The sequence below is a fragment of the Orcinus orca genome, chromosome 14 (assembly GCF_937001465.1).
Source record: "Orcinus orca chromosome 14, mOrcOrc1.1, whole genome shotgun sequence".
In the NCBI taxonomy this organism is placed as follows: domain Eukaryota; kingdom Metazoa; phylum Chordata; class Mammalia; order Artiodactyla; family Delphinidae; genus Orcinus; species Orcinus orca.
Genome location: NC_064572.1, coordinates 83,066,351 through 83,080,083, shown reverse-complemented (window position 1 = coordinate 83,080,083; position 13,733 = coordinate 83,066,351). Strand labels below are relative to the sequence as shown.

Here is a 13,733-nt window from a genome sequence, read left to right as displayed (position 1 = left end):
AGGAGGGGCTCGGGCTGGGCTCCAGGCCACGTCCCCCAGAGTCTTGACAGTTGCGGGAGGAACTGGGACCTCATCCCGGGGGCCGGGGGCAGCCTGGAGGGCTGTGAACCGGAGCGTGGTGTCCTGGCGACAGGAAGGGCCGTCCCACTGCTCGCGGGCTGGAGCTCGGCGGGGTTAGGGGCCACTCCGACTACCCCAAGGTCTGACCCAAGCGCCCTGGGAAAGCACACGGCACCCTCCCAGCACCGGGCCCTCACCTCGGAAGCCCCCACCCTGGCCTGGAAGGAAGTGGTTGAAGTTGGCTCTGACACCATCATTAAAGTCAAGTTGCCCCTTTGAAGGGTTTGGCATCTATGAAGCACGTGACCCTAAAATGCTGTCCTGGGCAACGGCACCTTTTCTTTTACAGCCCAGGAGCCTAGAGGCCCCCCTCCCCAGGGGCTGCTGAGGCCTGGGACCTGGGCAGGGGTGTAGGGGGAGGGAAGTGCGGACACTCCTTATGACTGAGGAGGGCCCACCTTTGACTCTGCACGGTCCCCCTTCCTGCTGTAGTCCTCAGGCACGGCCCTCCCACGTCTCCCATCATTTTCTCCTTCCATCCTCGGGGAGGAGGCAGGTGCCCCCCTCTGACAGGTGAGGAAATGGGGGCTCAGCGAGGTTCAGAGACTTGCTCGAGGCCATGCCGCAGGGAGAGCAGAGCCGGGCATCTGACCCGGTTCCTCTGATTCCCAGCGGTACTCTGGGCGCCAGAGCCTCCAAGGGCATGCGCTGCCACTGGGCACTCCCACCCCCCCAAGAAGGTCACAGTGGGCAGCGCCCACTCCACACAGAGGCCACCTACAGATGCCAGGGCCGGCAGGCATCGCTCCTCTGGTCTTCTCGAGCGGGGCCACCCTGCGGCTCAGGGATCGACACACTCACAGACAGGTGCCGCGGAGGGTACATGACTCCACCAGAGGTGAGGCCCCAAACATGAGCCTTGGGGACAAGACAAGGGGACGAGTGCACAGGGACCCTCACCACCACCCACAGGATCAGCAGCTCTCTCGTGGCAGTGGAGGTACTTTAAGGGATCACTATTTCGTTCTTGCCAGATCCAGACAGTCTACAGTGAACGTGGGAATTAAGACCCACGTTATTCTGCATCAGTGCTGAAACACTCACTTGTTCACAGCGAAAGGTTGTATGTGGCACACACTCTGGAAAACCATGTGGGGACCTACTTGTGACACACAGTTCCACTCCTAGGTGTGCAACACAGCAAAAGCGCATCGACATGTTCACCAAAGACACGTACTAGAATGTTCCGAGCAGCTTCAGTCGCAATAGCAAAAAGGCAGACACTGCACAAATATCCATCAGCGGGAGAACAGAGGGACAGAGGGTGGTACGTGCACACGTCAGAGCAGCACAGGACACCACCACCCGCAGTGAATCACCCGCCACACGCTGCAGCATCTACCCACCCCCCCCCACAGACGTCACGACGGGCAGGAGAACCAGGCGCGAAGACCCCAAACCAGACCACCTGTTTGTATCAGGTTCGGGAACGGGTACAACCAGCCTCCCGTGCAGAGGCCAGAAGATGGTTCCCTCCTGGGGGAACGGGGTGGGGGTGCTGGCAGTGTTCTAGGTCTTGACCTGGGTGGTGGTTACAGGGGTGGCACATGGCGGAAAATGCATTCTTCATTTTCAGTGCACTTTCTATGCACATAAACATGCATACGTAACACGCCTGAGATAGATGTTATACCTCGAAAATTTAATTAAAAAGGTCGCATACAATCTCACATATATAAGGTGTCTATCTCCCATCACTGCGGCTATTCTCTATGGCCTATGGGTCACATTCCTCCGGCAGCCTGTTTTCGTACAACCCTTGAGCTCAGAATGGTTTTCATATTTTTAAAACTTTGTAAAAAGAAGAAAATGTGCGACAGAGACCACAGGTGGCCTGCGAGCCTCAACCAGCTGCCTCTTGGGCCTCTGCAACAAAGGCTTGGGGAGCCCTGGTCCCGGCTGTCCACCCTCCGTGGGCCCCTTCCTTTCGGTCCTCCCCGCGGCGGGCGCTCACGGCCTCCCGGCCACCCAGGTGCTCTGTGGACAGCCCTTCCTGCGGGAGGGTCTTCCTCCTTGGGAACCCAGGCCTTCCTGGTGTGCAGACAACTCCTCCCCTGTACAGACTGATGGGTGCCCCCTCCCTCGGGTCTTTCCGAAGCAGGTGGGGGAGGGGATAATTCTCTGGGCGGCTCCACCTGAGAGGGGCCGGCCTGGCCCAGGGCACAGCGAGCTGGGCTGGCAGGTGGGCAGGAGGCGCCCTCTGAGAAATGGAGACGGAGCACCTGAATGGGCAGTAAACCCACCCCTGGCAAACCATCTCTCTGCCTCAGTTTGCTCATCTGTGCCCTGAGCGTAACAGGCTCCACCCCTCACCCACCTGGCGACCTTGGGTGAGCGCGCACGCCTCCACGCCGCGGCGTCCCTGTCTCTAGATGAAGGTAACCCCGGGAGAAGCGCGGGAGACACGCGAGGCTGGAGGGGCCCCGCAGGCCTCGTGCGGGCGTTCACGGTGATCACAACCCGTGAGGACGCAGTCAGCCGTCAGGCAGGGAGTCTGGCCAGGACCCGGCCTTGGGCCCTGCCCTGGGCGCACAGGCTGCTGGGGCGACAGACAGAGGGACACGCGGATCCACATCAGCACCCGAGGCGCAGGGAGGACAGTGAGTTTGGGGGGTGGGGGTGGGGTGGGCGAGTGTAACCACAGGCACTGCCAGCAGGAGGGGCAGGGAGGCCGGGACCCTAGGGGACGTCCCAGTGGCGGTACCAGCGCCCTGGCCCCCTGGCCCGTGGCCTTGCCTCGTGCTGGCCTGTGTGCGTGAGGCTGCAGCCCTGCATGGCCCGGGGTGCGCCCTTATGGGTCTCCCTCAGCTGCCCCTGGGGCTGGAGGGCAGCCCCGAGGCCCGGCTCCCCGACAGGGCAGTGCCCCAGCCACCACTCAGGAGGGGGTTGTCAGGGGAGGGGGACATCTTCAGGCTGCACCTTCCCAGGCGCTGACACCCCTTGTCCCCACTCTGTGCCCCCTCCCACCAGTTCCCATCAGATTCCTGACTTTTCTCTCCTCGACAGTGAGGCCAGTGGCTGCTCAAAGAACCGGAACTTCTCCCAGCAAACCCCCCCCCCCCGCAACCCCGATTCGTCATCCCCGTCATCCCCTGGGCGGCTGGCCCAGGACTGTCCTCCTCAGACCTTCACTGGCCCTTGGGCCAGGTTTACTGTCCAGTCAAACGAACTCCACCCCAAGAGGGAAGAAAAAATCCGCCCATAAAATATGCTTCATAGGGCTTCCCTGGTGGCACAAGTGGTTGGGAGTCCACCTGCCGAGGCAGGGGACACAGGTTTGTGCCCCGGTCCAGGAGGATCCCACATGCCACAGAGCAGCTGGGCCCGTGAGCCATGGCTGCTGAGCCTGCGCGTCCGGAGCCTGTGCTCTGCAACGGGAGAGGCCACAACAGTGAGAGGCCCGCGTACAGCAAAAAAAAGAAAAAGAAAAAGAAAAAGAAGATGCTTCATAATGAGATTCAAGGCGGCCCCAGCGAACGGTACCAAGCTGAATGGGTACGTGGCTAATTACGTTTAATTACATATCATTTAAATTCAAGAATCCATTAAAAGAAAGGATTGCATTAGCAGCCGGCCGCTGTTTGCCAACAGAGGAAATCGTGGACTTTCATGTCTTAATTACGTGATACTGCTGTGGGCTGTGGCTCTCAGGGAGCCGGGGTACATGGAGGGGACTCATCCTGGGCCCGCCCCCCTCGAAGCCCCCGAGACAGCTATGCATGGCCTAACTGGGCAGGAGAGGCCTCCACTGCACGCTGGCCAGTGACCTGCAACCCATGGGGCCTCAAAGATGTCACACTACAGAAGCTGAACGAAGAAACCCAGCAAGCACATGCCCTTTGGCAGTGGGAACAGAAACAGAGGGTAATGGACAAAGGGGCCAAGAGACGCCCCTGGCTTTGAGCAGGCTCTGCCAGGACAGGGCTGCACGCGTGGGGAAGGAAGGGGAGAGGCGGGCACGGCTGGGCCGGGAGGGCTGAGACGGGAGTGGGGAAGAGACAGACAGGCAGACAGAGGACACAGAGAGACACACACACTCAGGAAGAGAGACGGAGGGAGGGAGGGAAGAGAGAGGGTCAGACAGGCAGACAGAGGGGGAGAAAACAGAGCAGCAGAGGAAAGAAGGTGGGAGAGAGCAGGGGACAGAGAGACACACGGAGGGAGAGGAGCAGAGAGAGGGATGGAGGGAAGGAAGCGAGATACAGAAACAGAAAGGAGAAAGTGGGCACATAAAGATGGGGAGCAGAGAGCGGGCTGTGCCCTGATCGCCCCTCCGCCCCACTGGGACTTAGGAGAAGCCCCCTCTCCCTGCACCCACAGGCTCAGCTGAGGCTTCACCGGGGCCCCCATGGGGGTCACGGCTGCGCCTCTCCTGCCCAAGGCCCACACAGGGTGGGCTCCCTGCTCTGTCCCCAGCCAGCTGTCTCTTCACTTCCCTGAGCCTCATTTTCCCCATCTGTAAGGTGGGCACATGGCCTGGCTCTCAGGGTCACTCTGAGAATGAAGCAGCTGGCACCTCGCCTGCACGTGCCAGCCCTCGAGCTGACGCCAGGCTCGGCCTCCTGCCCTCGGCCCTCCCAGGGCTCACTGTCCAGCCCCACACAGTCGTGACCAGGGCTGGGAAGGGAAGAAAAAGGTGCAGGGTCTGAGGGAATTTATGGGGGGATGTGCGGGGGTCAGGGAAGCTTCTGGAAAAGGGGGCATGAGGCTGGATCCCTGCCCCCGCCATCCATTTGAGCATGGCCCTCAGGTCCCTCCCCGAAGTTGGAGGCAGAGGCAGGTTCCCTGGGTGCTTGCATGGCTGAGGGGCAGCAGGTGCCTCTGCTCTCCTGGGCTCCTGTGTGTGGGCGGTGTCCAGGTGTCTCCGGCCGAGTCTGAGCCTGGGGACCTGTGTGGATCCTCCCCGTCTTGTCAGCAGCTCCCACCTCTCCCTGTGTAAACTCTGCTGCGGCTCCCTATCACCCATGTCACAGCCCAGCTCCTCAGCAGAGCAGACAAATCCATCCCAACTGGGTGTCCTCCCAGTCACCCAGTGTCCAGGGCCCACTGCTCTTCAGACATTCCACGCTCTCCCACACCTCTGTCCACGCTACGTCCTGGAATGGCATGACCAGTAGGGCCTGCTCCACCTGCAAACTCCTATTCATCCTTCAAAGCCTCACCCACTTGTTCCCATCTCCAACTCTATGCTCCGTGGCGAGCTGCTCTCTTTTCTGAGCACCCAGAACTTGCCTGCCCCCGCCAAACCCTCATACCATTCTGGCTGGGCACCAACTGACCTGGGCTGCCTAGAGGGAGGGGCCAGGCTTCCTGCACCAGTGGCTACCCACACAGGCCTGGCCCACACAGGCACCCAGGAAGTGTCTGCCAACCAGTAAATGAACAAAGGCCCCCACCCAGCAGGGCGCCGCCTGTCATTAGTTATTCCGCCCCCTCACGCCCCTTGAGCCGGGGGAAGGAGGGAATGACAGAGGCAGAGAACAAGGCCAATCTGTGTCAGCCTGGACAGCCTCACAGGGACGATCTTTGTACCAGCCCAAGGAAAATGGCAGCTGGACGCCCAGCAAGGACCGTCTCCGTGCCCACCTGGTTCCGCCGACCGAGGGGACAGAGGTGCAGCCTCTCCCCGTGAAGTTCTCGAGGAGACAGCGCCGCCCACCACCAGCTCCCCACCTGGTGTGCTCCAGGGCAGGGCAGGGCCGGGCAGGGGCTCCTGAGACCAGAGGCCACGGCACTGCCCGCACAGGGAGGGGCATGCGGCCTTGTCCCAACTGTTATCCAAGGGCCGGCCACACCCCTGGTGGCTGAGGGCCGGGCACTGGGGCGGGCTGGCCACGTGGATTCGGGGAACCGGGCCGTGGCTCTGGGAGGGTGACGCCACTGAGCCTGACGCCAACTCCGGGCTGTGCTGACGAAGTTGGAGGAAAAGGACAGAGGGCTTGGATTCACATGGGGCCGGAGGTGACCTCAGCTGGGCCGAGGGCATCTTTCCATCTGAGCCCCAGGAGTCCCAGAGCCAGGGCCAGGGTGCTTGTTTCTAAGACGGTACAGGCCAGAGCATGGCCTCCGGCAAACGCCCGGGGGAGGGTGCCTGGGATCTGCCGCCTCCCGCCCTCATCCACGCTTTTCTGAAGGCTGATTATGGGATTCCTGCCACCAGCCGTGGCCCAAACATGAGACCTGTGGCACGGGGCTTCCTGCCGTCCACCTGCTGGCCCAGGACGCTCACCGTCAAGACGGCAGCTTGCTGGGACCCAATGGGGTAGCCAGCGATCCCCGGCCTGAGCTGGCTGCTGGCAGGTGCCACCTCGCAGTGGGGTGGCCAGGAGGGTGCTCACTGCCAGATTTCAGAGGCGGAGCAGGGCGGGCGGGGCAGGCCCAGGCCTGGGCAGACACCCCGGGCACCTCCGGGAACCGCTGTGCCTGTTGCTGACGCAGAAACCTACGCAGGACCTCCTCCCCGCGGAGCCACGTCCCATTCTGCCAAGGTCCGCCGAGCCCTGCTTCGCGAGGGGACTCTGACCCACCCCTGCTTGCAGGGAGGCCACCCCGGAGACGAGGACCCAGGCCCTGTGCCGTCCTGCCTGGACCGGTCATCAGCTCCAGCCTCAGATCCCTGTCCTCCAGAAACCCGCTCAGGTCTCAGGCCTGTGTCCCCCAGCCCCACCCACCAGACCCTCGGCTCCCACTGTGTCCCCCAGCCCCACCCACCAGACCCTCGGCTCCCACCGCCCACCCTCAGACCACGTGCCTGGGCCCAGACTCGGCCCAACACCTGGTACAGGCCAGCCTGGAGCCCCCGAGCCCCACCTGGGGACCCTGCAGCCCGGGGGCCCCTCCTGCCACTGATGGGCGAGACCTGCCCTCCCCCCGCCCAACCGGCTCACGCAGACGCGCACTTCTTGGGATGCTTTAAAATCACCGAGGGGGACAAATCCTGAGAGAAAAACCCAGGCCTAGGACAGTCCTCGCCTCGGGCCCCTCAGGACCACGGCTCCCTGGCCTGGAAAGGGGATGGGGACACGCTGCTGTCGCCTGGGATCCCCCTTGAGGTCAGAGCTCTGCCAGGGGAGATGGCTGCGCCCCAGAGCTCCCTTTCCTGGCGGGCGCCTGGGCCTCTCCCGTCCATCTGCCTGTCTGCTCATCTGTAACGGGCAGGGGTGGGGAAGGGGGAGAGGTAAGCTTCCCCCAGAGCACCCCCTCCCCCTGGGAGTCTTTGTGCAAATGAGAAAGAGGTGTGCCCTGGTGAGCCGGGCCCCTCACGGAACTAACAGTGGACATCAGCTGGGGAGGCGACAGGGCATCGCAGGTTGGCTGCCTCCCCCTCCCCCTCCCTCCAGCCTCTGATGGGAGGGGGATCTAAAGATGGGGGAGGGTTCCTGTGCCCCCACCTGGGAGACACACTCTCCTTGCAAGTGCACGTGGGGCCTGGGGTGGGCCGGGGTGCTACCCAGAGAGAGGGGAGGCCCACGTCTGTGTGTTCCACCTCGCAGCCTGGGCGGTCCCGGGATGCCCCTTTCCTTCAGGCAGGTGGCGCCCCAGGGCCCAGAAGCCCACCCTGGCTGACCCATCGTCCAGCTGGGAAGGACCAGGAGTCTCTCCCACCAGGAGGAGGCACCTGCTGGACCAGTCCCAGAGGCTCTGAGCCCTGATGTGCAACCCGAGGCAGGGGAAGGAACCTGCCGCAGACTGGAGGTCCCACCCAGCCAGCAGGCAGGCTCTGGGATGCGGGCAGAGCTCACCTGGCTTGGGGGATGGGTGAGCCACAGACACTGCACCAGAAGCACTAGGGGGACATGGGCACTGGCCCCCACAGCAGCTGAGGGAGGGCTTTGAGGAGCATTTCCCACGTACCCTGCACAACGCCCCATGATGGCCACCATGACCGGCCTGTTCTAGAGGTGATGACACAGACCCAAGAGGGGGAGAAACTTGCCCAAAGTCCCACAGGCGGTAAATGGCAGCGCTGGGACTTCAATCCTCTGCGTCTGGATTTAAATCCGGGCTCATTTTAGGGATTCTCCCCTTGGCACGCAGGACATATTCTGCACCTGGGAATCACTGATGTTCTGGTCAACCTCCGGCCAGGCCGAGAGCCCTGCGGGCAGGGGTGCACCTTGCCTTTGGGTCAGCTCCAGGCCAGAGGCGGGCCCTTGCAAGTGTTTGCCAGCTCTGACTAACGCCCGGAGGACAGCGCGGTGTTTGTGAAAAACCAATGAGGAAAATGAAAGAGGAAATGAACGAGGAAACGGTCCACACTGGAGCTGCACAGCCTCCCGTGGCTGGGCGTGCCCGGGCAGAACGGCGGAGAAGCCAGAACTCCTTACCTGGGCCTCGGGGTCGCCAGCACCCAGCGCCAGGCCTGCTCCGGCCGGGAGCAGCCGGGCAGAGGGCAGTGGGGGCCTGAGCCCAGCGGGGAGGGATTTCACCGTGGACCCTGGCACCCGCCCTGGGGCCCCTCTGCCCGCAGGGAGGAAACGGGCCTGTTTACGGCGTGTTTCAGCCTGGTGGCACCTTGTTAACCAGAACTGACCGGACGCACCAGCTGCTTCCTGCACGGCTCTCACTGCCCATCGGCTGCAGGCACCTGAGGTGCCGAGAACAAAGGTGGGACACGCAGAGATGCGTGGGTGGTGCCGCACGGCCGCCCAGCAGCACGTCGGCGGACTCGAGAAACTCCCTCACACTGACAAACGAGGTCCCTTGAACCCCCAGCCCTGGCTGAAGCCCCCACCTCAGCCTTTGCCCAAGTCCTGTGCACAGTGAGGCCAGAGTCACAAACCGGCGGCCCCTGGACATGTGTGGTTGGGCCCACATAGTGTTTTTAAAGAACAGGAGCTGGAAATTTCGCTTCTTTTGGAAATCTGAAAGATTCAGTAACAATGGGCCGGGATTCCACAGGCAAAACTGAGCTGCTGCGGTGTGGCAGCCGCTCCCCTGAGCGAGGCAAGCGGCTTCTGGTTTACCACACTCCCAGCACTCTCTATTGCCTCCCTATTCTTAGACCAGGCCCAGTCAGTCCCCTACATTTCCTGCCTGCCCCTGCGGGCCTCTGAATTTGCTGCCCTGCACCGACCACTGGTTCTCTGGGACTCACTTCCCAAGGAACGAGTCACCTCCTCTAGGAAGCCTTTCCCCAGCCCTCACCTCAGTTAGGTGCCCATTCTGTGCTCCGTGGCACCTGTGTCGACCCCATCGGAGCATCTGACACTCTACTGTAGTTGTCTGGTTGCCTGTGTGACGCTCCCTCCAGACTGTGAGCCCCCTGAGGTCAGGGGCATCCTGTGGTGGCCTTATGCTGGGAGCTGGCAGGGACAGGAACAGTCAGCCAACTGCCTGAGCAGACGAGCAAGTGGCCTCCTTCCTTCTGACCACCCGGGAGCTGTGTGGCATCACCAGGCATGCCCGAGCTGTCCTAGAAATCTAGGCGGGGGTGGGGCCAGTCCGTCCCCATAGCCAAAGGGCAATGGGCAGAAAGGCGGGTGTCTGAGGCTCGGGGCCTGGAAGCCCCCGCCTGGCCTCACCATCCTGTTCCTGCCTATAGCCCAGGCCCCAGCCTGCGGGGCACATGCAGTCCGGATCCTCACCTCCCTGGGGAGGCCCCGCTGCCCAGCCCCCAAGAGCCGGAGCGCTCAGTCTGGGTAGCAGCGCCAGGCCACAGAGAACCTTCTGGAGAACCACTTACCAGAATGAAAAACGCCCTCTCCCCCAAACCCAGACACTTAGAAGCATGAAAATGTCAACACCCAGCCTGGGCCGGCCCTGTCCGTGGCCAGTGTAACTGAACCCTAAGAGGCACGCCTCCTCCCCACACCCCAGGCCTGCGGGGCTCTGCGTCTTCGCGCTAAGCAGGTTCCAGCGTCCGAGGACAGCGTCCTAAGCAGAGCGGCAGGTGCGGGTGTCGGAAGCAGAAGCGCGTGGAAGCTGGGGGCTGCACAAAACCAGCCGCAAGGGGTCTGAGGGGGTCTGGGCAGGGTGCCCGTCACCCTGCGGTTCCCCACCGTCACCAAGACTAAATGCAGTCTCCCTAACACGGCCCATGAACTGGCTCCAGAGCCCGCCAGCACCGCCCCCTTCGCCGCTCCCCACGACCCCCCGGCTCTTGTGTTCGTCCTGTCATGTTCCCCGAGCTGCCCGTGCCACTGCCTGGAACATCCTCTCACTCCCACTCCCCTCAGCAAGGCCCGACGCAGAAAGAACCAGCCCCACCATGGTCTCCAGGACCCATCCTACCCCCTGAATGAATGAACACCCCCATGGCCTCAGGGACGCTGGGAATCCAGTTGGGACCTTCCAGTGTCATGGGAAGAGCACCCCAAAGTGGGTGGCTCTGTCCATGGAGCAGACGTAGCTCCCTGGGAGGCAGGGAACCCCCAGGGCACCCCAGGTCAGGCCTGAGTGGTCAGCCATCACACCCCCCCGTGGCTCCCACAGGCTGTCGAAGAGCGAGGGCGGTTTCTCCCTTCTTCCCCCTTTCTCGTTCCCAGAAGGCATGTCGGGCCTGACCCCAGAGGTCCCTGATGACACCCACACCCGGGCCAGGGCGCGGGAAGGAGCGCTGCGGAGGGCGGTGGGCTGGCTGCTGGGCGTGGCGGGGATGCCTGACCAGGGGCTTGGACTGGGCTGGCCCTGACTGCTGTGTGACGTTGAGCAAACACTTGGAGACTTGAGTCTCCTGTCTGTAAGTGGGGCTGAAAAGACCCCCTCCCAGGGCTGTGGTGGAGACGCAGGGAGATGACGCATGGTGGGGCCCACCGCAGATGCGCGGCAGGCGCTGGACAGGGCTGGATGAAGAGCCCTCATGGGCCGCTCTGGCCAGAGGGGAGGGGCAGGGCCTCATCTGTGCATGGGAAGCTCACCTCGGGCTCGGTGTCCGGAGAGCGCGTACCACCTGCAGAGAAGGTCCTGAGGTCCTGAGGACCACGAATCTCAGGGAGGCCTTCCCCAAGGGACAGCCAGGCCGCCCGGGACAAGTGCTGTGCGCCTGCTCGGCGGGGGGAGGGGCGAGCCGGGCAGCGGGTGATGCGAGACCTGCAGAGACGCCGCATGGCTGGGCCCAGGGACTCTGGACTCCTCTGAGAGGGAAGGGGCAGCCTCTGGGGGACGCTGATCCAGCTGTGCCCCCAAGCCTGCCCTTACGGCCCGCTTCTCCAAGCTGACGGGCTGCTCTATTCACGATATTATTCATAACAGTGACAGTCACTGAGCGCCCCTCCCTCGGGGGCCTGGTGAGGGAACATACATGCTATAGCTGCTTTGGTTTGTGCAGCAGCCCAGGAGATAGGTGCCACTGCCCCCAACTTACAGCTGACAAAACAGAGGTTCAGAGAGGGTAAGTGGCCTGCCCGGGGTCACAGAGCAGGGCTGGCAGGCCTGTCTGCCTTCCCAACCTGCCGGAAGCACTGTCCAAACCCCACCGGGAGCCAGAGGGCTGGGCTAGCAGGCGGCGGGCAGGGGTCCACCTAAAAAGCTCACTTAGGCAGAGGGACGGGCCTGCTAGGGGCTGGGCATCTGGCCTCACAGCAGAGGAGCCCCTGACAGCTGTTCAGAATATTTTGATAAAAACATGTTGAACACCTGGTGTGTGTTTAGATTAAAACAAGCTGGCCCAGACCCTTTCGATGTGCTCTCCAACAGCCAAATCCCCCGAGAGGTCCACCTGCACCCCGACCCGGGCCCACAGGGGCACAGGGCGGGGCACTCTCCCCCGCCTCCTCTGCAAATGCCACACATCCCCCTCCTCTGGAGGCTAGACCAGGTCAGGGAGACCCCGTGGTTAGCGCAGCCAGCCCTGGCCTGCACACCCAAGCTCTGGTTCTCACGAGGTGGCCCAGGAGAGAGGGAGGGCATGGAGAGGTGGTGCCCCTCCCAGTCCTGGGGATGGGGGGTTGGACCGTCCCACTCACTGGAGGCCTGGTGTCATCTCCACCAGGCACAGACCTGGGTGTCCAGGCCGGGGGAGCTTGTGGACGACGGGGGTTCCTATACGTGGGGCACCATGCTGGTACCGCCCAAGCTGTCCTGGGAGGTGGCACCCATATACCGCCCCCCCCGATAGGTGAAGAAACCAAGGCTCAGGACGGGTGAGGAACTTGCCCAGAGCTCATGGCAGAGCAGGGCTCGCACCCAGAACCTCTGTCATCTCGGGAGGGACGTCTCCTAAGGCGATGGGCCAGGCCGCGCCTCCTGGTATGTTTGGGAACCAGCGTGTGGAGCTCTCATCCCATGGAACATGCAGCCTGAGCTCCAAAGTGCAGTTTCGTCAGCTCCATGGCTTCCCGGGGGCTCACGTGGGACTTCTGGTCTACCAGCCTTTACCTACTTTGCTACGCATGTGCCACTTAAGAAGGGTCAAAATCGGCACTTCACAAACCAGGAGGTCCCATGGCCACAGGGAGCTCAAAGGTGCTCAGTATCAAGAGCCACTGGGGATACGCAAGTTCCGAGCAGTACACCCCGCACCCCCACCCGCACGGCCAGAGGTACAGCACCGAGGGCTGGCAGGACATGAGCAACGGGAACTCTCACCACAGGGTGGCGGGGGCGTGTGAGAGGGTGCAGCGTTCCAGAAAACGTTTGGTAGATACAGCATCCTCTAATGCTAAACACATGAACACGCGTGACCCAGGGATTCCACCCTGGTATGTGTCTGAGAGAAGCGAGACCATGTCCACCAAGAGACGTGGACAGGAACGTTCCACCAGCTCTGTTCACAGTGACCCTGAACAAGAAACAACGCAAGTGTCCATCAATAGCAGAGTGAACAATAACTGTGATCCAGTCATACAATGAAACAACACACACCAACGAAAAAGACCAGGCTCCTGCAACGTAGAACGACATGGATGAAAAAGAGTTGGGCTTTTTTAATGGCCCAGGTAGCCTAGAAAAGCACACAGTGACGTTTAGGACAGTGCCAGAGGCCCAGGAGTTTGAACAACGACAACAACAAAAACGCAGCTTTGAGTTCCCTGGCAGCCAAAGCAAAGAGGGAAACTGTAGGTTACAGAGAAGCAGATGACTGTTCATGAGGGACAACCTTCCCAGCAGCACAGACCAGGAGGGCCTTGCCCCTGCCCATGTGAGGGTATGCATGGCTTATGCATGGCGAGGACCCGGCAGGGGGTCTCAGAAGCTCAGAAGGTGTTCTTCCCTTACGAGCAGACCTCGGGCCCTCTCACCCCAAGGCAGCTATTGCGTGGCTCCAGGACTGGCTTGACCCACTGCCCCGACTACCTAAGGGCTGGCTCAGTGGGTCGCTGGCTTATTCAGCCGAGGTTTTCCTAAACTAGCTCCCACTTGCTCCCAAGCTCCCGCCTGGACAGGCCAAGTTCAGAGAAGTCCCCTCTCCTCTTTGGACTTCAGATTCTCCACTCATAAACCCGGGGGCTTCAGCTGACCTTCCTGGCTCTCCTGCTCCCTCCTCCCATCTGGGGGTAGACGTTCCCACCTCAGGGGCCAGCAGGAGACCTAGGCGGACGCTGACCCAAGACAGATGGTATGCGGGGTAGGGATGGGGGCGGGGATGGGTGGGCCAGTGCAGCGCAGGCAGCGGCAAAGGTCCCAGGAACCAAGTGAAGTCTTAGAGCCTGTGTTTAACGAGCCCCACAGAG

General features: G+C 62.2%; 1 protein-coding gene across 3 annotated transcripts in view; it reads right to left on the bottom strand.

Moving 5' to 3' along the window:
• The window catches only part of LHPP (phospholysine phosphohistidine inorganic pyrophosphate phosphatase), a 135,703-nt gene that overhangs the window by 1,596 nt on the left and 120,374 nt on the right, over window positions 1-13,733 (bottom strand). The gene's annotated exons all lie outside the window — the stretch shown is intronic.